Consider the following 21,814-nt stretch of genomic DNA (forward strand, 5'->3'; position numbering starts at 1 on the left):
GTTCAACCTTTGCATTAGTTTTAAGGGATTTGAACACAATAACTTAGAGAACATTGTCAACTATATTAGACGTGAATTACTAATGCATCTATTCTTTAATATCCTGAACCAAAATAATTTTCCATAACAATTTTCTTTTTAAAACCGAATACACACCCATCATGTAAAAATATGTGTATATGTGTGTGTTGTATCTCTGCCCAAAGTGGTCTTAGACTTTTGCTCGGGAGTTGCTATTGATTAATAAGATTCTAGGGCAGCCCCGGTGGTGCAGCAGTTTGGTGCTGCCTGCAGCCTGGGGTGTGATCCTGGAGACCGGGGATCGAGTCCTGCATCGGGCTTCCTGCATGGAGACTGCTTCTCCCTCTGCCTGTGTCTCTGCCTCTCTCTCGCGCTCTCTGAATGAATAAATAAATAAATCTTAAAAAAAAAAAGATTAATAAGATTCTAAATCTAATATCTAGCCATATTTGCAACCTCTAAGTCTCAATGTCTTTCCTTTAATTTTCACTTTTATATTGAACTAAATTACCAAGCCCGACAAATTAATCTTCCCAAATATTTTTCATTTATTTATTCCTACCCATCTTAGTCAAAGTGTGCTGTTTCTTACTCCATAATTACTGAAACAGCCTCCTGTAGCACTCTTTCCTCTTAGTCCTGGTCATACAACCAGACTTCTTTTCTCAGTCTCCTTTGTGACTAGGTGTGCCATACAATTGGCTAGCATCCCTTACAATATAAATGGAAGTAATGTGCAGCACTTACTTGCAGCTAACGTTCTTTTTGTGCTTTGTTGGAGTGTATGGATGCTCTAAGGTGGGAAAAAGAACTTGACCATCCTCAACTTTGAATATAAAACTCCATTATGATTGAGTGGTAACTCATTTTGATCATCTCATCAAATACATTATTTTATTAACTTTAGATTTATTTCCCCCCAAATTCTGTAAAGTAAATCACCACATACTTTTATGACTTTAAAATTAAAAATTAGCATATGGGTCACCTGGCTCAGTGGTTGAGCATCTGCCTTTGGCTCAGGTCGTAGTCCCAGGGTCCTGGAATCGAGGCCCGCATTGTGTTCTCTATGCCTGTGTCTCTGCCTCTCTTTCATTAATATATAAATAAAACCTTTAAAAAAATAAAAAAATAAAAATTAGCATAGAAGCTAAAGGCGGATGCTAACAGAACAAACAATATTGCCATTTATTTTATTTCTCTAGATTCCAAAGAGGTTTCCATTCTTTGATTAAGGATACATTTTTCTTCTTTATTTTTCCATAGTAAAATTGAGTTTATTCTAGGTTATATCTGAGAGGGAAAGCAAATGTAAAATATAATGTTTTCAAAATGTGATTTCCCAGATATGTGGCAAAACCTGAGGCAAATCCGGATTGTACTGTGTCCTCTGTATGCACAGCTACAGAGTGTCCAACATCACAACTTAGCAATAGCATCAGACAGCATGGCCTCAAATGGCATATAAGACATAGCTTCAGAGTTCTCAGAGACGCTTGTTAGGTCAGTAACTAGAAGAAAGTAGAGGCTCTTCTGTCCTGTTTGTAAACAATACCATAAAATTCAATCTCTCCAAACCATGAAAGACTCTTAACTCTAGGAAACAAACTGAAAGTTGTTGGTAAGGAAGTGGGTGGAGGGATGGGGTAACTGGGTGATGGGCATTAAGGAGGGCACGTGATGGGATGAGCACTCGGTATTATATGCAACTGATGATTGTTCAGGTAAGGAATAGTCTTCGTCCTTTTTGAAGTGGATTGGGTTCATTCTTCAGTCTTTCTTAGCCATTCCTCTTCTGTCTTCCCCGTATAATCCTATTCTCCTTTAAATAGGGTGACGATAAATTTTGGCTTCCTCCAGTCATTGTTCTGGAATAGCTGTTCCAGTCGGGTGATGAATTATGATTGTCCTGCCTTTATCTTCACCTCAGTCTTCACCTCAGTTAGATATGATCACTGTGTACATTATTTTGTAATGTGATTCTTTCATATCATACTATTGCAACGTAGTTATATTTTAAAAATCCTTGTAATGACTTTAGAGCAAATTTTATGTCTTATTTACCTCTGTATCCTCAGAACCTAGAACACTTCCTCACATATGTTAATGCTTAAGAAGTACTTATTGGATGAATGAGTGAATATATGAATACGTGAAATTTAAACAAGAAGGGAAAACTTGGAGGCTTTAGGGCACAATCAAGCACGTTGTCTTGGGGAGGTACTGAACTTGCTCTTGCAAATAGTTGACTCCATACCAACATTTCCTTTATCAAAGGATTAAAGAAATATGAAGTCTATTAGGATTCATGGCTGACCTGTGGTGGTCTACTTTTATTTTCTAGCTCAACATTCCCACCTACTTGAAATTAAGATTGAAAATGTTAAAAGCACTTATGGATGTTATGGGAGAATGTTTTCTGTTTCTCAATAATAATTCAGATTTGAGTTTTCAAATATTTCAAATAACAGAAGTCCTCTGAAACACTCATTTTAATCAGAGTAAAAATAAGTTGGCACTTATTTTATTGAAGGTATATTTTCATGTATCTACCCTAAGCCATTAAAAAATAGTTGCCTAGGGCTCCTAGGTGTCTTAGTCAGTTTAAGCTCAGGTCATGATCCCAGGGGCCTAGGATCCTATCCAGCCCCACATCAGGCTCCCTGTTCAGTGGGGAGCCTGCTTCTTTCCCTCTTCCTCTCTCCCTCCTTGTGCTTGCATGCTCTCTCTCTCAAATAAATTGATTTTGCATTCAGTAAATTAGAACAAATAAATCAATGACTGTGTATGACATACATGTGAAGTGACTCTTGTAAATTTATATCTTAGATTTTTCCTTATAAAAATTTCAAATTTTAGTTATTTACTAAAACAATGATTTTTTTCTTTTAAATCTAAATTGAAAGTTATGACATCTGTAATTAGGTAAAACTTTGTTTCAGAATAACATAAATTATATGCATCCTTCATCATTTTAAACACTCCATATTTCTGAATGTTTTTTGTAAAATTTTATACTGTAGAATTTTTCTTCAGTAATTTCTTGAACAAACCACACAACTAGAAATATTTTATTCAGGTAAATTAACTAGCTACATATAAAATTATAATTTTTATTTAAAAAGCTAATTCATAAAGACACTTCAAGGACTTTGAAATTAGGATTGACTTTATATATATTTACTGAGCTTTCATTTTCATGAAAAACTGTAAGTAATAACAATGACATATTCTCTCATACGTATTTCTTATTAAACCTTAAATATCTCTATAAGATAATACGAGATTTATTTTCATTCTATTTTATGAGAAAGAGATTGAAGTCTTAAATGACTTCAGAAATTTTAAATGACTTCTATAGCATTACAATTAGTAAGTATTACATTTAGGATTTAGGCCCAGTATATGAGCAATTCCATATTCTTTATGCTCTATCATGTTGCCTCACTTGTACTGTTAATGAAAATGAAATCTTTTTGTAGTTTCATTTATAATGGGTTAGAGAAATAGAATTGAAGTTAGGAATTACACAGATTAAATCCAAAAGTCCAATGGCATAAATTGATCCTCTCAATTATCTTTAGTCATCTAATTAAGCTTTATCTCTACTAAAAAATTATGAATTTTGATGTATCCAGCTATCTATAGTTAACATTTGTTAAGAGTTAACTCTTTGCCAGCTACTGGGCCATTTACATATTTTATTTTAGGTATTATTCAACAACAGTATAAATTAGGTACTATTTTGATTCCTGTGATGCATATGAGGAAAATAAGACAGAGATTACTTCATTTGTTCAAATTTATGACTAGCTTGTGGTGTAGCCAGGTTTACTAGAGACAGTGATTGGTTCCCAATCATCATGAACATACCGTCATCAGGTTACTGTGTGTTTACTTTACAGAATGGTCTTTCGGTAAAGAATTTCTACTGGAAAAATAAAATTACATCAACGAGACAGTAAATTCTTCTTATGGGAAAAGATTAAATTATAATTTTAGAGCAGTTGCTTTTCAGTTCTGGCTAAATATCCATGTTATGCTTGTGAAACTAGCATGTGTGTATCATAATCTTATTATAAACTTATTTGTGGTCATTAAAAACATAGTGTATAATAAAGTATGTATTTTGCTCATTCAAACCCTGTGTTAATGTAGTGAATTAAAAATATACCTTAAGTATGTTTAAAATTTGAACAATATTTTCCACTACTTTAATTAACAAGGATCCCTATTTAATTTTGTATAAAATTACGTTAATTTATTATATGGTAAAATATCTTAACTTCTAGTTCTAATGTGCATACAAATCATATATATATATATTTTTTACTATTTGGTATGATGATTATGTAAATGTTATCACCATTTTTTAGATGTATCTACTAAGTTTTCAAAATCACATAATTAGGGCATACAGGGTGATTACTAGGTTGTGTTCTGACCATTCTGTGCAGATTTTTTCTTTTTTTTTAAGATATTATTTATTCATGAAAGAGAGAGAGAGGCAGAGACACGGGCAGAAGGAGAAGCAGGCTCCACGCAGGAGGCTCGATGTGGGACTTGATCCATGGACTTCAGGATCACACCCTAGGCTATTTAAAAATGTTGGTATCCTGGATATGAGGTTTTTTTATTTTTATTTTATTTATTTTTTTTTTTTTTTGAGAGAGAGAGAGTGCATGCACATGAGCAGGAGTGAGTGTAGGGGACAGAAGGAGAAGGAAAGAGATCAAGCCTCAAGCTGAGGGGCTTGGAACTTGATCTCAAGACCTGAGATTATGACCTGAACTAAATAAGAGCCAGTTGCTTAACTGACTGAGCCACCCAGCATCCCCACACCCTCCTCCTTTTGAACAATATGGAACAAGTAAGTGAGTGGGAGAGGCTGTTAAAGAAAAGTAAGATACGACTCCAATATAAGACTAGCAAGAAGATAGAGGTGGCACCAGCACTCTTTGGAGCTGTGGCTTTCCAGAAGATAATTTCTTTCTAGGTACATTGAGTCTGAGTGGTAAAGGTAGTCATTATTTGAATAAGTAGTCATTATTAGCATAAATATTTCTGGCACTCAGAATGAAGCTGAGGATATTAATTTCCATCATTAAAATATACAAGAGATAGTTAAAGCCATGTAAATGGATGGAATCAATTAGAAATCCTGGAAGCCCTGAATTTATAAGGATTCTTAAACAGTCTTTTCATAGTCAAAACAAAAAAGCACCCAATGTTAAAACCACTTTATAAATAGAAAAATCAGACACCAGATAGACAATAAACTTAATATTATGAAAACAATATATTTTAAGTTTCAAAGATTTGACAAGTTCTGCAGAACATTTTTTGTCAGTAGATGGACATTCCACAATCTTCAGCCCAGTAGGACTGAGTGTCATTCACTGGTGTGAGGTCGAATCCATACAAGGCATGTTGTAGTGCCCCCATAATGGTGGGATGATAAAATGTGCAGTCTGGTCCTGTACTTCTGCAGTGTTTTGGGTGGTAGAAGGGACGTTCCATTTTCCTAAACGTAGGGAAATCACAGTTGACTGCTAGGAGGTGGTGCTGGTATTGCAACTGCTGGTTTTGGAGGCAGTACTGGAATTATTCTACTCATATGAGTAAAGAGACAATCTGACTTGGTATGTTTTACATCATATTTACAATTTGGATGAGTGAAGAAACATTTTTTTTCAGCAAATTGACAATCAGGAGAGGCTTTGCAAGGTGAAACAGGATGATGGTAAGCACACTCATCCCCATTTTTATAGGCAGGCTAGTACTTGCAATGCTCCAAAAGTTTTCTGGTTTCTGGACCATGTTCAGTTCACTCATCTCAGCATCTGAAAATCTACCATTTGGCTTTTTTTTTTTTTTAAGATTTTTTAATTTATTTATGAGACACACAGAGAGAGAGAGAGAGAGAGAGAGAGAGAGAAGGCAGAGACACAGGCAGAGGGAAAAGCAGGCTCCATGCAGGGAGCCCTACGTGGGACCCGATCCCAGGTCTCCAAGATCAGGCCCTGGGCTGAAGGCAGCGCTAAACCTGGGCCACGGGGGCTGCCCCTATTTGGCTCTTCAAGCTGCCTTCTCGTCACTGCAACTGCTGTGGGTAGAGGAGACCCCTGAGTCCCTTGTTAGAGGCTGTACTTTGGTTTACAGGTTTCAGGCCTTCAAAACCCATGTCCTCCTCTTGATCTGCCATGTACCCTGCAGAGCTGGGGACATAATCCAGTGTCACTGTAACCTTGGGACTTGCAGGTTTTGCAAGATCTCATCTGCATAAGGTGTCCCGAGAGTCCCCAAAGGGTATCTGCAGTCTTTATCCTTGGTTCTTGGTTTGGTGCCACTACTATTTCCTCAGACAGCTTTGGCTTCTTCAGAATGATCTTGTGTCTCATGGACCATGGATCCCATGTCATAGTAATCTTGTCTGATTTGCAGAGTTTCTGTCATTATTTGGTCAGTTTTCAGTAACAGCTGCCACTGTTGTTCCTTGGCCTTTTTTTATATTATCTCCCTTTGTTTGCTTTTCTTTAACGGAGGGACTTATTCTGGGGGCTTTGCCCCTGGACTATTTCTGCCGGCAATCCTTCTTGATGAGTTCAAGTTCTTGGAGCAACTGGAAATGTCTGTTCTGTGAGACTATAGAATAGGTGCTTTTGTTACAGATTCTTGAACTTCAGATATAGCCTTCACAATTAGATGCTTGTCAGCTGGTTTAGAAGCTGGAAGTGAAGATCTCCTTCCAGGCTTTGCTGACACTGACACGCTGCTGGAAATGCTTCCTGTATGAGACCCACAATCATCATCTTCCTTCTCTTCTTCTCTACCATAATTGAATTTTTTACTTTAACAATTGAACTTACCCCATAGGCAACTTTCTCTTCCAAAAGTTTTCTTCCTCAATACTCATTTTTTTCGGAGTTGTTTCTGAAGAAGGGACTCCAAGTCTTTTCTAAGCTGTTAAGCTGCTCCCATTTCACACACACGTCCTGTTTCATGTACCTGCCTGTTCTGTTTATCAGGTTGCTTGACTGCACGGATACTGCTGCTGCTAAGATTGCACCTGTTTAAATGAGCACCACTGTCTGCATTTGGACTTGCAGCTGGTTGATAAATTTCAATAGAAGGGCAAGAAGAACCATATGCAAGTTCCACTCTAGGTTTTTTTTTTTTCTGAGATAAGGGATTCTCCTGCACAAAAGTGAGGTCTTCATCAGTGAGATCATCTGGTTCTGGCTTAATATCAATCACATCTTCAGAGGCGAATGGCTCCTCAGAGGCTTCTCAGTTGACATTAATCGGGTTGCAGCTCCATCCTCCTGAATCTGTCTGACAGTAGTGGTTTTCTGCTCCTGTGAACTAGTAGAGACCCTGAAACTATTTTTCAGGTCTAGTGCTAGCAATCGCAAGAGGCAGCACTGCAGCTTCATGCCTTCTCTCATCGCCCTGACTGAAACTGCTCTTGTTTGAAGACATGATATTATCAAAGATGTTGCTATCAGAAGACTTTAGGCAAAAAAAAAAAAAAAAAAAAAAGACTTTAGGCTACAAGGATCAATTGTAACAGAGCAATGTTTATCTAAATCATGTTTCTGAAGCCATACAGTGAACTGAATTGTGTTGTTCCCTAGAAACAGGGATACGTCCCATCATTTGGTCCTGACTTTTCCTGTTGGCCACCATCACCAATAATCAGGAGGTTCTTCACCAACAGAAGATATTGCAATTTCCCCTTGATAGCCCTTGAGGTCTTGTGACTGATCTTGGTGCGGATTTCCGTGGCTCCCTGGGGAGCGGGTGGTGGGCTCAGCATTGCTCTGCGCTTAGCTTGCCCAGAGCCCAGCTGGCTCCCCAGCCCGCAGGTGTGCTGCCAAAGCTGCCAGCTGCCAGCACTGTTCCAGGCCACACGCTCTGCATGACTTAGCCCCACCAGCCCCAGTAAAAATATTTTTAGGGTGATGGTGGAAAATCTAGCATAAACAGTAAGTTTGGACCAATACATCTGGAAACAGAGTAATAGCTGAAAATATGCAGTTGGGGAAGGCTGTATGTTTCATCTTCTTATGTATTTTGCTTAATGGTTTATGGTGGGAGATGTTTGCACACGTTTAAAAGCTATTGTGAAAGAGCTGATGGAAAAGGAGAGGGTGACGTTATAGGAGAAAGAAAATAAGAAGTGATATCCAGACAGCAACAGCAGATACTGTTGCCATGTGTCCCTACTGTTTAATGGTTCTGTCTTCTCAGTATGTCTCCATCTTTTAAAAAATATTTATTTATTTGAGAAAGAGCAAGAAAGGTGGGAAGGGGCTGATGAGAGGGAGAGAGTCTTAAGCAGACTCTACCGTGTGAGCTGACTCAGGGCTGGATCTCACCACCCTGGGATCCGGACCTGAGCTGAAACCAAGAGTCTGACAGTCAGCCGACTGTACACCAGGTGCCCCAATATGTCTCCACTCTGATACAATATGACTGTATGCAGAGGAAACATGATGTGTGGGGTTTTTTAAAAGAGAAAAGCAGACACAAACACTATTAATCTAATCCTTCTGGGTACATACACAGCTGCTATTTGAAAAGCAGAGAAATACATAATGCTCCAAAAGCTTACTCAGAATCACACCATTTCAACAATCCTTTCAGTTTATCTTGCATAAAATTACTCAGTTCTTCCCATCCTTGATCTTAAGTGGTATCTGAATGTATTCCTGAAGGAGTGGAGGTACTCGCTCTCTTAGTCGAGTTAGGGGAAGGGACATTCATGCTGAACCCTGGGTCCGAGCTATCTGTTGCACACTGGTTCTTTCCTGTAAGCAGAGGTGGTCTCTTTTGCGGAAGTCCATGGTGCATGAGCTCCTAGTTTATTCATGCTGCTCAGGCAATGATACTGGGGGGTACTGGACATTTCTTTCCTCTTGATGTAGTTTCCTCTTAGTTCTTGCCAGCTATGGACTTGGGCTCAACTACCTATCTCCAACCTTTGCTCTGAGGTCAATCACACTGTCCTTTGGAGGTCTCAAAACCAACTTTTCAGTCTCCAGAGTTCATGTCATGCAGGCAACTTAGCATGCCTTAGCTAAGTTTATTTGCCACACATCTTTTAATTTTTCCTTCTTTTCAATTTGGCCAAACCCTCCAAATTGCTATATACCGGGTTAGTAAGGAATTAATTTTATTTGTTTTTTCCAGAATCCAAAGGTGGATTGAAGTACTTTTTGTTTTGCCATAGTTATTATTCTTGATACTATTCTTATTATTTAACAAATCTTCCCAGCAATGAGTTTCAAAGGCCCAGAGAAAATTAGCAGCTTCACTTTTCTCACCCTTTCTTTCTTTCCTATTTCTATCTCTAGTGCTATTAACTGTATTAAATCCTTCTTTCTGACTCTGTATAAGCCTTAGACGAGAAGGGATATCCTTTTTCCCCTATGAATGAGCATTAGGAGATGGGTCCTCCAGGTTTGTGCTTGATACATCAATAAGGAGGACAAAAATAGTTAGCAAATCTAATCTTTTCTACTGATTTGCCAGGACATCTAGTACCAACCTTCTAGCCTGGGTGGAGGCTGCAATGAAGCCAGGAACACATGTAACGTGTGCACAGCAGCTGACAGGTTATGAGTCTATTGGGATGCCCAGGGCAAAATGATGCTGTAGACTTGAGTACCAATCATGCATAAGCTATATCTTAAACAGAAAATCAGGTGCAACTCAGAACAGAGCACCACTGCCTTGAATGTAACATCTGCTTTATTACCTAAAGCAAAAGGATAATGAGGCAGCCATCCGGGAAGGGCAGCAGAGTCAGCAGCCCATACACACGAGACAGCACGTCTCGAGAATTTACAAAGACCCACTAGTCTGTGATTCTCAGTCTTGGCTCCACATTAAAATCACCTGCAGGAGTTTTATTGATTCAGGTGCCCAGGCAACGCTCTATTATATCAGAATCTCTGGCTATAGGACTCATTTTTAAAACTCCCAAAGTGATTCCAATGTGCAGCCAAGTTTGAGAACCACTGCACCAGAGGAAGAAACCTAAAAGGAGACTGGAAATCAGGCTTTTTGAAATTAGGGGCTATGCCCTCATAATCTTTTTTCAGTGTGAAGACAAATTTCTTATAAACCTAAAGATGTTATAATGCCTAGTGCTTTTTAAAGTTTATGTGTCGTTAGAGGAATGGGCTTTTGTTAGGGTTCTCCAGTATTACTCTAGACTCATGGCTCCTTTCATTATTATATTTTAGACTGTATCAGTGAAAATAGAAAAATGAGAAAATATTGCTTTAAAAAGAAAAGAAAAGAAAGAAAATGGGCTTGAAAAAATAAATCACAAGGTAGAGGATTCATGAGTCTTAAAAGAGTTATCTTTGACAGAACTCACAACTAAACTTTTCACCCCTATCACTTAAATAAAAAAAGAATATCAGTTTCCAGATGCAAAGTACCAAAGCTCTAAGCTCTCAGTTTAAGGAAATTAAATTATGTGCTATACCTTACCAAATATCAATCAGGCTACAAGTCATCATTCAGAGGTTCTGGAAAAAAAAATCATTAAATTTGTAAATCAACCCAGTATTTCAGTGTAAAGGCAAACATAATATAGTTCACTTAATCAATATATTCTCCAAGGGAACTAGAAAAAGTCTTTATGTTATTTAATTTCCAACACAGGCCCCTGCATTGTTTATCATTGTATACTGTCCTTTTTAAAAATGACATTTTTATAATGCAAAAATCATGTTAGCTTTTAAGTATTAATTTATATATTTCACTGTTGATGTCAGCCTGACAGCTGTGAAAAAACATTACACATTGTCTAATGTGAATGTTAGCCCTGGAGGAGATAGCTAGAGATAAATTCTACCCCATTCAGTTCATGACAACCACCACTAGGAAAATGAACGTGATTAACAAATGGTGGAGAGGTTAGTAAACTTCGTGTGTTGTAAGGTTTTTTAAAAACATGATAATGTACAGGTACTGTATCAAAATGAGTGCAAAGAAGACCTCTGGGAGACTATTTGCTAGCAAGCATCCAGTTTTGTTATCCAAAGATAGTATTTTTCAATAAATCATAGTATATATACACACATATATAGACACATGTGCATATGACATTTTTTTTGAGCCTAACAAAATTTCTGGGCCTTTTCTGCCAAATCCCACTTAGAATTACAGAGTATTTTGGCCTAGAGGGGATTTTAGATATTATGAAAAACTATTTTGGGATAATACATAACTTCCTTTGGTCACAATTTTGCCTGTTAATTCCTCTAAGATCTTAGAGAAGTTACTTAAACTTTCTGACTATGCTAAAATTGTGATAACTAAGCAAGCATCCTAAGTGTCCATCCTATAGATGATGATCCAGAAATGTTAGTTGGGTATTTTACAAACGAAGTTAAGATTTGAGTGATTAGTCCTTGGCAGCAAAACTAGACATTGGCAGAGTTGAGACCAGAACCACAAGCTTCTGGCAACTCGCATGTATTTTTACTTTTCCTCCTACCTCTTAAAAGTCAGAGGAGAAGTTATGAGTCTTTAGGTTTCTTAGAATTTGTACCAGAACTCCCAAGCTCTTTTGAAAGGAAGAGACCACTAAGTGGCTTTTATATAAGATGTCTGGAGATAACTATAGAGATAATTTTCAAATTCTTTAAAATTAGAGCTTTGAAGTCTATCGGGAAAGATATTTTGAAGTATTCACCAATGTGTTTTTAATTTGATTTTTTCCCCACATGACCCTTCTCCCCATTTCAACGAGAGTAAGAGTAGTTTAAGTATCTGCCTCAGGAAAGGAAAGATACAACAAGAAAAAAAAATGAGAACTAAGTTCTTGTGTCCTAAATTTCAAAATACACTTATGAATTCAAAGAAGACAGAACAGTATTGAAAAAAAGGGCTCTTAAGTTGCATGATAAGAGATATTTTCAGTATTGAAAGCTAAGTTCCTGATCTAAATTACTGACATAGAAAAAAATAAATATTCTGTTAGAATGAGTTTTTATCACCTGGTAAATATCCATAAGGAATCTGGGAGGAGCATAAGTAAGATAGTAAGAAAAGAAAGAAAGCTAGCTATGGACCAGTGCTCTCTTGAAGTAAGAATTGCATGGCCGCTGCCCCCCTGGCGGAGTGAGAGATCCTGTTTGGGATCCTGTTCTTAGGAAATTCCTTCAACTGTGGTTTTGAAAGTAGAGAAGTAATGTTTAAATGGAGCTCTTTGGCTGATAAACATAAGGTCCAGAGTCCCTGTGAGCAATAGGTCCTAGAAGTGTGCCATCACATCATTTTATTTCCTTTGTGTTATGCTGAGTGGTACAGTTGTGTCCTGGAAAGACAACAGTTCCGGGGTGGGCAATGATGAGGAAGTCCATGTGGAACGGGGCACAGAAACTCATACATATGACATGGGGGCCTCATCTTGTGCTGACGTGGAGAGTTGATTATGCCCACAGAGTAGAGAAAGTGAGAGGCTTTGAACAGGAATTTGAACCTCAAGTTCTAGAGAACCATTGTTGTGTCCACACCCAGCTTTGTCTCTTAATTACTGCATAGACTTGGCACAGTTTGTTTTTTTTGTAAGTGCTCTGTGTATCAGTTTTCCTATTTCTAGAACATAGTAAAGTAGTACTTACTACATTGGGCTGTTAGGAAGATTGGTGAATATAAATATACAGATAGTTAGATAGACAGATAGCTATAAAAATAGGTATTGATGTAAAGCATCTATAGATTATGATGCTATATAAATGTTAACTGTTTTTTAATGGTCATTCTTAGCAGATGCCGGCTACGGATAGATATACTGTAAGGACTTAGTTCACACTCCCAGGTTTCACAACATTTCCATTAGACTTACCTGGAGTTTAGGACTTAGATCAAGTTGGGATTGGAGTAGAGACAGCAAACAAAAACAAAAACCTAAGTTTACTGAGAAAAGTTGAAACCTATTTGATAAACGTTTAGTTTTCATATGTGTGTGTGTACATGTAGTCATATATATATGTTTATTTCTTTGACACATAAGTGTGTTTCCTGTAGGATTGACACTACTAAAAATTAAGTGGTGAAAACTTAAAAGGCATTTAAGCTGAAATTCCTTTTTAGTATGACAGTAAGATGCTTTTTGCTGACATCTATCTATCTATCTATATCTTTCTCGTGTTTGAAAATTGATGCCATTACAGCGAAATAATTAAAGATTCTACTAATTGATTATATAGTATAGTAGGATAGATTTGGAGTCAGGATTCTCTCAGTAATAATGTTTTTAAAAAATCTGTTTCATAACTATCTTAATTGACTGGCAGATAATAATATTGCCTATACATTGGCAACAGAGAATAAGCTCATATTCAATTTATCCTATAAATTTTGAATAAATATAGGAAAAACATATATTAAATAGATTTATTTGTTTATTTATTTATTTACTTACTTATTTTGAGAGCGAGACAGTACACAAATGGTGGGGAAGGGCAGAGGAAGAGGGAGAGAGAGAGAATCTGCAGAAGACTCCCTGCTGAGCACAGGGCCCAATGCAGGGCTTTGAAATCAAGTCAGACTTGATCAGACTCTACGATCATGACCTGAGCCAAAATCAAGTCAGACACCTAACCGACTAAGTTATCCAGGCACCCCAAAATGACATTTTTTAAGAGAAGAAAATGATAGGAACTTGGGAAATGTTAAATAATTAAGAAATACCAAAAACAGAAATATCAAAAGTTAATCATATGTTGCTGAGCATGTTTACCATTTTAAGGATCTAAAACTTGGAATTGGAAAATTATCAAGACTTCCAGTATAAATAAAGGAGTATAAAGTACATAAGTTGCCTTTAATCTTTATGAGTGGAAAGTGTGAGTACCTCTATTCACTCATGTGTCTAACTGTGCAAACTTGTGAGCACCTTAACTCACAAAGACAGATGTCAGTACTTAAAAGCCTGGCCTTCAGACTGTAGGGATTACTGATTTCTGAAGCATTCAGACTGGGAAAAAATTATGTTCAGTGGAACTGAAAAAATGAAAGAGTTTTAAAGAAGGGAGTGTGGGTCAGCAAAACTCATGTTTTACATATTTTACCTAACCTTGTAACTCTTTTCCACCAAAGAACCTTTTTTCTCTACACTATTCTTGTTATCTCCTCCCTCCTTTCCCCTCCCTTTATCAGTAATCTGGTTTCAAAATCCATCTAGGTTAATAGGTACAGTATACTGCACTAAGATGGGATGCTTCAATGAGCAAATAACTTCTAGATTACATACCATGATTTTATAACTCTAGTTCACTCTTCAACTAGACTTGAGAAAGGGAATGTAATATGGAAAACATTAGGGGACCTTTATTTATTTTTTTTAAAGATTTTATTTATTTATTCATGAGACACACACACACACACACACACACACAGAGGCAGAGACACAGGCAGAGGGAGAAGCAGACTCCATGCAGGAAGCCCCATGCGGGACTCGATCCTGGGACCTGGGGATCATGACCTGAGCCAAAGGCAGAGGCTCAACCAATGAGCCACCGAGGTGTCCCTAGGTCACTTTTAAATCAGAGAAAATTATTGTTTGTAACTAAGAGGCATTAGTACAACACTGGCAAATGGCTGTAGGGATTCATTTATTCATTCTATAGATAAATATTGATCACTGAGTGACAGACACAGATCCATTACATGATGGTATTAAATCTTTTCAGCCCAATTCTTCCCATCTCAGTCTTAGTATACATATATAAATGTCAATATTATTTATCAGTTTCTGGGGCATTATAAAAATTCAGTAATTCATATCATTTCTTGTTTCATATTCCATGTATTTGCCATAGGTAGTGTGGAAAATTATAGAGTGGCTGATAGCTCTCTTTAACACAAAGAAATAAAATACAGGATGAGGGTTGTAATTAGGGAAAGAAAGGTCACAGGAGAGTACAGGGGTGTAAAGCAGGCAGCCCTGGATTTCACTGACAGGTGGAGAGAGAATACTTTTGAGGAGCAAAGGTCAGGTTTTATTAATTGCATCACTGTTCTACTCAAAACTTCCTAATGATTAAGACAAAAGACTGTAATAAGGCCTGTGATACATCTTATCTTCTTTCCACAAACAACTAGAAAATTGGACAAACTATATGTAACAAACATTTTTAGATATTAGACAGCAGGAATGTTTTTCCTGGAATTAGGAAAACAAATCACAGTAGCCTTATGCTTGGAGAAAATTTCTGGAATGCCTTTTGGCAAAGGGAACCCAAAGAGATTTTGGTTTTGCTCTTTTGACAACATGAGGACTGAATTTCTAAGATTCTGAGATGACTAGAATTTACAAGGTAGAAAATATGATATGAGAGAGATACACAGAGAAATAGTTCCAGTAATTTACATAGAGGTGTTAGTTTTTAGAATTCCATTCTGCACATACGATGAGTGCAGATAGGGCAAGCAAAGAAAATCTTGTAAGAAAATAGCAATTACCAGGGAGCCGTAAGCCAAACAGTTCCTAAAGATCACACAAAAATAGAAATTATTCAAGTCCTAATTCATTGTGGAATCTCATTAATATGTGGGACACTGTGTAGAGAATATCGTGCCTTAGGAGTAGGAGTAAGCGCTAGAGGAAATACTACTGTAGAGGAAATAGTGCCCTAAAATAAATATATAAGTTTTGAAAAATAATAAAAATAAATTTTGAAATAATAATAGTGTTTTTTAAAAGCTTTGAAAAGATAAAGTTAATCAACAACAGCCCACAATGATGTCATCACTCTTTAAAGGAAGACAATAAACGTCAGCACCTAACAACATCAAATTCACAAGCATTTAATGAAAAAAAGTACACAGATGTAAAGAATTAGTAAAATGAGGCTTATAGCCAGAAGTGATGTCTATCAATATCAACATTCTAAAAAATGACAGGAATGGAAGAATTTTTCAGTAAGGACTATAAAATCAATTATAAATATGCTCAGAAAATTAAAGAAAAATATGAACATAATGAAGGAAACTACACCCATGCAATTATTAATTAAACTACTAAAAATAATAAAGCTAAAACCCAAAAAGAAAAGAAAAAACATATAAAGCAAGGGTAAATAAATTATGGTCCATGTGCCAAATCTGGCCTATAACCTGTTTCTGTATGATCCCAAAGCTAAGATTGTTTGCTACACCTTTTTATTAAAGAAGAATATGTAGCAGTGACTGTGGCCCACAGAACTTAAAATATTTACCCCTGGTATGAAGCAATAAAGATAAATATTACTATAACCTTTTCTTCAGAAATTATGCAAGCCAGAAAACAATGGGGAAAAAATCATTAAAGAGCCAAACGAATAAAACTGTCAACCTAGAATTCTTTGCCCAGTGAAAATATCTTTTGTTAATGAAAGCCACATAAAAGCTTCAGGCCAGCAAAGCCCAAGGAATTTTTCCGTAGAATTACATTGTAAGACATGTTAAAGGACTTTCTTAAAGCAGAAGAGCTATTTTAAATGGAAACATAGATCTATGCAAAAGAATGAGTTCGATAAACATGTGTGGGGCTTATTTTTCTATTGTGTAATACATTTAAAGATAATAGGGATAAGAGACAACTCTTAGAGAATTCCAATTAGTAAATGTAAAAGCAATGAGGAAAATACATCATTAGAGCATTCTATAGTAATTGTTGCAGGAAAGATCTGCCAAAGCAAGAGGGCAAAAGTTTAAGGTGAAACACGGTATATTATAGTTTTAATATATTTATATAATATATATAAGATTTATTTATTTTAAAGAGATAGAGCGAGCCAGGGAAGAGACAGAGGGAGAGAGAGAAAGAATCCTGAAGTAGACTCTCCGCTGAGGTGGGAGCCTGATGTGGGGCTCCAACTTAGGAACCTAAGATCATGACCTAAGCTGAAATCAAAAGCTGACTGCGTAAATGACTTAGCTAGCCAGGGACCCCACCTCAAATATTTGTTAAATATAGAGGGGAAAAAATAATACTGTTACAATGAAGAAATTTGGTAGACACCGTGTTAGCCAGGTAGTAAACGGTTAACACAACCAGTAATAAGTCAAATACACATCATGTACTACTGATTTGATGCTGAGGAAGGGACATCAACTCTATGTTATTTTTCTCCCAAATCTGTAACCTCAACCTAATCATGAGAAAACATCAGACATATACAAATTGAAAGGCATTCAACCACATAGTTGGCCATTACTGTCTAAAAGTGTTAAGGTCATTAAGAATAAACACAGACTGAAAACTCACTGGAGATTAAGATAGGAAAAGTAAATGCAATGTGGGATCCTGCATCAGCTTTCACAATAGAGAAAGGTTATTAGTGCTAAAACTGGTGATTTGAAAAAAAAAAAAAAAAGTTTGTAGTTTAGGTGATAACACTCATACCAAAGTTAATTCCTTAGCTTCAATAATTGTGTAGTAGTTATGTAAGATGTTAACATTAGGGGAGGTTAGTGAAAGGTGTGAGAGAACCAACTCTCCATGCTATCCTTGCTATGCTTCCGTAAATCTAAAATTGTTTGAAAATATTGTTAGAAATATTACATGACAGCTTAAAGAAAGATAATGCCAGAATGCCCTCAAGTCAGACTCCTTCAATTTATAATCTGGCTGTTTAATTAGTTTTCATATAACCTGACAAAAGTTACTTAGCCTCAGTTTCCCCGTAGATGTTATTCTCTCCATTGGGAGGATTAAATTGACTACTAGATGCAAATGTCTTAAGATAAAACTGCCTCGTAGTTAGTATATGTACTACATGACAAAAAAAGCACATAACTCTACTAGGGTAGATATATGAGAAAAAAATAACAGGAATATAAAATTAAAAGAAGAAAAACCTATGGCCTGATACTACTAGATTTTTCGAAGTAAAATTAACCTAATAGCATTATGTCACTGTTTGTTGACCAAATTGTTACCTGAAGCAAGCAAAAGTAAATAAATAATTAAAAATAAAAAACAAAATAAAGCAAAAATGTCTACCAAGTTGGGGAAAAATCATGAAATTTGATTCTGAAATTCCATGTATGAAGGGTCTTTGAATATCTGAATATCAAAATATAGGGTACCAAGACAAATAAATAGAAATGAAAATTTAATTTGCAGTAAATTGTGACTGAGAACTCTCCTTATTTTAAAATGGTGTCATTAGGCTAGCAAGACTAGGTTTATTTTAGACTGAGTTAATTTTGTAACCAACTGAGTCACCCAGGCGCCCCAGAATTCAAACAATTTTATAGAAATATACTCAAATATTTTCAAGAACTTACCAAAGTAAAACAAGAGTTGATGGAATAGGGAGTCATTTTTCTCTTTATGTGTATACATGGTTGAGAAAAAGTCAGAGGGAGGAAAAACCCACACAATGCAATATACTCATTAAAAGTGTTCTTCTATTAATGAATTAATAAGCATATGCTTAAAAGAGATTTGACAAGATCTTTTTTGTAGTATTTATTTGTAAAAATTACAGATTTCAAAAATCATTATCCAAAGTAAAGAAAACTAATTCCAAGAAAAATCAGGGTTATGTGCAATTGTTAAATTCCACACTCTCCAGGTTTCCACTTAAAGGAATTCTTTTTGAGCTTTTCTCCACCATGAATCTGTTGCTTTTGGTTTTAAGCCTGCACATTTTGATGTTCATTATCCTGATTGCCTTTTCTGTTTATTTCTCCAATTCCCTGACTCACCTCTTCATTCTATTTTGGCCTTTTTTTTTCTTCTTTCTATGTACATACATTTGCTACAGTGTTAGTTATCATCATGTTCAAAATATAATAATCTATAAAGCCATTAGAGGTCTTAGCTAACGGAATGAGGAAGTAATAAACAGACATTTACAGCACTATGAAGTTTTCTAGACTTGAGGAAAGAATTACAAATGACTATAGAAAGAAAGCTGTGAATGCTAAGTAAACATTGGTTTCCATAATATTCTCAAGAGTTTCCACTATAAAGTATGGGTTTCACAAACGTATATATACATGCATGTGTATGTATGTAAGGGCATAGGTATGTGAGTGTGACTTGTGCATGTCTTCCTGTATGTGTATACGTGTTTACATGCATCTGTACTGATGTATGTAAGCATGCATGCACATGAATATGTTTTCATACATACACACATGTATGTATACAAAATATATCAACACATCCACATGTACACATGTGCTTTGTTACATACATACATGTACACAAAAGGTATATGCACATACTTGCATACACATGCCTATATTTTCAAATGATGTGCATGCATGAACTTGAGTGAGAGAAACTATGAATTTTATAGCAGTGATTAACATGAATGACTGCTTGTGATCATTGAAAACACTTAATAAAGACTATTAGAAAATCAAGATTAATATTTGCCACATTGTATAGGTCATGAGATAACCTTCCTTCATTGGTAAAATGTTCTCTTGAATCTTCAAAATGATATTTGCATAGTTTCTTACTGAAATAAAGAGCAATTTGTTTGACGGGCCCTTTTTTTTTTTTTACCTTGAAGGGATTGCAAAAATGAAAGTTACAATTGTGAATTTATGTATCTGGTGGAAAGTATGTAAAGTCTGTAGTATGAACTTTTAAACCAAGGTTTCTCAAACCTCTGTGTGTACTTTAAAATAATCTGGCACAGGTAGAAATATTGATTTCTGGACTGTGACACTAGGGATCTGTGAATAGTGAGTGGATTCCAGTACTCTAAAAGTTTATGATGTACCGTGGGTGATTTTAATGCAGTTGGCCTATGGATCACACTTAAAGAAAAAAGAGAACAGTGCTGAGATTTGAATTTCATAATTTTTCTCCAGGATAAGGAACTACATAGAGCAGAAAAACACGAATTTCTGTATGGAGTCTGCCAAGTAGACAGAGATATACAAAGTTATTTCCTGTGTTACAAATGTTAACATTTGTGGACATATTTGTAACTACACAATTTTGGCTAATGGGATTTTTAAACATTATATGTTTCAATACAAAGCAAGGAGACAGCCTATTTCAGATTTAATAGTATACTTCATATGAACCTATAGAGATTCAGGACCCTTGATGCATGTTAGTTAAATAGCTATAAGCTTATAGGTGCCAGGGCCAAAGGTAAGAGACAGATTTATTTAAAACAGATTTTTGAAGCCATTTGGGATTCCAATCATTAATCATTCATCTCTTGATGAATGTTTGGTAGCAGTCAAGTGGAACACTCCTGCTGTTTTGCACCCAGAAAAGTCTATTCTGAGGTTGTGCTGACTCTAGCGGAATGTTGATGGCAACATCAGCTAAGCAGATGTGGCAGGAGAATGGCACTGGCCACAGCAGTCAAGGGAATCCAGAGCCACAAACTTCAAATGCATATTAAATGACATTTTAGATCAAATCAGATGCTTTAGAGCATTCATAGTCCTTGAAATGCTACATTCTTACTTATCATTGCTCAAGGACAATGTATACTAGTAGGCATGTAGATGTTCCTTGCTGTCAATTCTTTGTGTCATTTGCTGGAAACATGAATCCAGACAAGCTATCATTCAACTAAATCATGTTTCAATAAGACCTAAGATCTCCATTACTCTGTTAACTTACTTGTCTTTTGTGGAGTAAAGGGCAAAATTTGTGCTAGGACATATACTAGGCTCCTTTGGCACCACCATGATCGTCTGTGGATATCAGTTTCCAGGCAAAAGATGAACTCTATATGTTCATTATGAGGAAAAAGAAAAATACAAGCAGCCTCTATTCTGTTAACAACACTAACAGATATATTATAATAATGTCAAATCATATTAAAAATAGCCAAATTCATGAATGGTTAATTTTACTAGAAGTCATTTGATGACCTTCAGATAAGTGGAAAATCATGATACACTACCTGCATAAATTATTTCTTTTACTTTTATGTAAAACCATAAGTATCTTTTAACTAGAGGGAATTATGTATCAGTAAGCCAGATTTTCAAAAAAGGTCAGCAATACCACAAATCAGTCTCAAATAGCGATTTTCACTAAGAATGTATTTTAACATGATGTTAAATAAACCACATGAAGAAAATTATTTCTGGTATCTTGGTGTGACCTATGGATAATAGAAGATAGACATAAAAAACTGTCTAATGGAAGTAAAATGATAAATAGCTGAAACTAGCACGAGGTCTGTGACTATATTTTATGAAATATTCAAATGAATAGCATAAGTTGTATTTAAAAGTGAATATTGTTAAAAGTATTGAAAAACACATCTATAAACAAGCCCAAACTACCCTATAACTTACTCAAAATTTTGCCAACTTTTTACTTATTTTACTAGAGTTTTTTTGTTACTGAATTATTCACCTAGGGCAAGAATGTTCTAGACATTGGAGCTATAACAGTGAACAAAAAGAGACAAAGTCCACTGACCTCATGGAGCATACATTTTAAAAGAGGTAGATGAATATATAAAATAAAAAAGATATACTAGCAAAATATAATACATTTGAGATTATAATTGTTAGGGAGGAGAAGAAATCATGGACACTGCATACATAGGGTTTTGGTGGGGACAAGTTGAGAATTTAAACTGTAGGCCAGGAAATAGTTTGTGAAAAGCTGAGATACAAGGAGAGACTTTAAGCTGTTGAGAAAGTTTTGTGGACTTCTATGGGGACAGCATTCCAGTCAGAGAGGATGGCGACAGATGAGGCCACTGTAAAAGCAATGCCTGGTGTATTTAAGAAAGGCAAGGAAGAATGAACAACGAAAAAGAGTCCTAAAACATCT

General features: G+C 36.0%; 1 pseudogene; it reads right to left on the reverse strand.

Annotated features, from left to right (window-relative positions):
- Positions 1-5,413: 5,413 nt before the first annotated feature.
- On the reverse strand, positions 5,414-8,029 carry LOC112661355 (zinc finger CCCH domain-containing protein 14-like; annotated as a pseudogene).
- Positions 8,030-21,814: the final 13,785 nt, after the last annotated feature.

This window comes from Canis lupus, chromosome 18, assembly GCF_003254725.2.
Source record: "Canis lupus dingo isolate Sandy chromosome 18, ASM325472v2, whole genome shotgun sequence".
Taxonomy (NCBI): domain Eukaryota; kingdom Metazoa; phylum Chordata; class Mammalia; order Carnivora; family Canidae; genus Canis; species Canis lupus.